Source organism: Suricata suricatta, chromosome 6, assembly GCF_006229205.1.
Source record: "Suricata suricatta isolate VVHF042 chromosome 6, meerkat_22Aug2017_6uvM2_HiC, whole genome shotgun sequence".
Lineage (NCBI taxonomy): Eukaryota > Metazoa > Chordata > Mammalia > Carnivora > Herpestidae > Suricata > Suricata suricatta.
In genome coordinates, this window is record NC_043705.1 from 119,934,944 (window position 1) to 119,937,041 (window position 2,098).

General features: G+C 42.4%; 1 pseudogene; it reads left to right on the forward strand.

The window, feature by feature from the left end:
- The first annotated feature begins 1,171 nt into the window (after positions 1-1,171).
- Positions 1,172-1,852, forward strand: LOC115293817 (annotated as a pseudogene).
- Positions 1,853-2,098: the final 246 nt, after the last annotated feature.

The following is a 2,098-nucleotide window of genomic DNA, read 5'->3' on the forward strand; positions in this document are numbered from 1 at the left end:
TTAGCTGTGTGGTCCAGTGCTCAAAATAAGGAGACGGCCACGCTGTGGTCCAGTGCTCAGGAATTATAAGGAGACGTCCACGTAGTGGTCCAGTGCTCAGGAATTATAAGGAGACGTCCACGCTGTGGTCCAGTGCTCAGGAATTATAAGGAGACGTCCACGCTGTGGTCCAGTGCTCGAGTGAGTGATCGGTGAATTTAGGGCAGAAATTAAGCAAATAGTCTAAACAGAAACACTTAGAGCACAGGGAGTAAAGGTATCTAAGTGTTTTTCTAAAACCTCTGCGGAGGAAGAATGATGGCCTCTAGTGTGTATGTGTGAGTGAACCTTTGTCTTTGCGTCACTGTATTAAAAGAAATAAGGGGCAATTACAGAGTCTGTTGTACCTGTTTTGGTTTGCTGCAAACGCCCTCCCATAAAGATAGGCAGAGTTAGAGTCAAGAATGTAAATTAAGTTTTGAGCCGTAAAGAGTCTAAAGAAAGAGATCTATTTACTTCCCAGGTTAACAGCTAAAAGTTTAAAACTGCCCCGTTGCCCAAGGCAAACAGAGGGCCATCAGGTTGCAGTCTGCTGGGTGGGGAGAAGCAATTTGCATAACACTAGCTTCTCCCTCTACCTTAGGTGATAAGAAACAAAAGACCACAGAAATCAGGGGGGTTTTTTTTGCACCAAATTTCGAGGTTAAAATAATTGTTAAAATAGTTTTTAAGGTTCTTAGTAAATTAAAACGTTAAGGTTGTACTTGATAATAAATTAAGATTAAATTCATTGGCTGTCTAACAAGTTTAAACTAAAGCAAAAGTCAACTAATTAATATATTGGTATAAGATAAGGCCTGTAGCTATCTGTGCTTTTTAACTTGTGGCAAAACAACTGGGGATATTTAAAACTGTTAAAAAGCTGCTTTGTACTTAATTGATTCAAAAGTTTACCATCTAAAGAAAAAAAGTTTTGATTACTAAGTCCTTATTGGGAGACTACGATTTCTAAGAGTTGATAGTCAGCTAAGTGTAATTTATAAATGGTGCAACTGCTCAAAGATGTGCAGTTCCTAAAGTCCTGATGTTTTAATATAAGATCATTACTAAACACCTTTAGCAATCAAAATATAAGTGTCACTAAATTTAAACTGTAACCTGCTCTTTTCCTGCTACTGCGATGTGCGGCATCATGAGCAGCAAAGTCTCCCGCGACACCCTGTAAGAGGCGGTGCGGGAAGTCCTGCACGGGAACCAGCGCAAGTGCAGGAAGTTTTTGGAGACGGTGGAGCTGCAGATCAGCTTGAAGAACTATGACCCTCAGAAGGACAAACGCTTCTCTGGCACCGTCAGGCTTAAGTCCACTCCCCACCCCAAGTTCTCCGTATGTGTTCTGGGGGACCAGCAGCACTGTGACGAGGCCAAGGCTGTGGATATTCCCCACATGGACATTGAGGCGCTGAAGAAACTCAACAAGAATAAAAAATTAGTCAAGAAGCTGGCCAAGAAGTATGATGCCTTTTTGGCTTCCGAATCTCTGATCAAGCAGATCCCACGAATCCTGGGCCCTGGCCTCAATAAGACTGGCAAGTTCCCCTCCTTGCTGACCCACAATGAGAACATGGTGGCCAAAGTGGATGAAGTCCACTATCAAATTTCAGATGAAGAAGGTGCTGTGTCTGGCAGTTGCTGTTGGCCACGTGAAGATGACAGACGATGAGCTTGTGTACAACATCCACTTAGCTGTAAATTTCCTGGTATCATTGCTCAAGAAGAATTGGCAGAATGTCCGGGCTTTGTACATCAAGAGCACCATGGGCAAGCCCCAGCGCCTGTACTAAGGCACAGCTTAATAAACCCTAGTGCTACCTACCAAAAAAACAAAACAAAACAAAAAACCAAAAAAAAAAAACCCAAAAAAAACCCTGTAACCTAACAGCCTTTACAATTAAAGAGCATTTATGTACTTTTAATGATGCTCAAAAACTGTTGGGGGATATTAATTGGATTAGGCCTTACCTTTGGCTCACCACTGGACAGCTCAAACCTTTGTTTGACATACTCCAGGGGGACCCAGATCCCAAATCTTCTAGATATCTCACTAGTGAGGGCCGTCAAG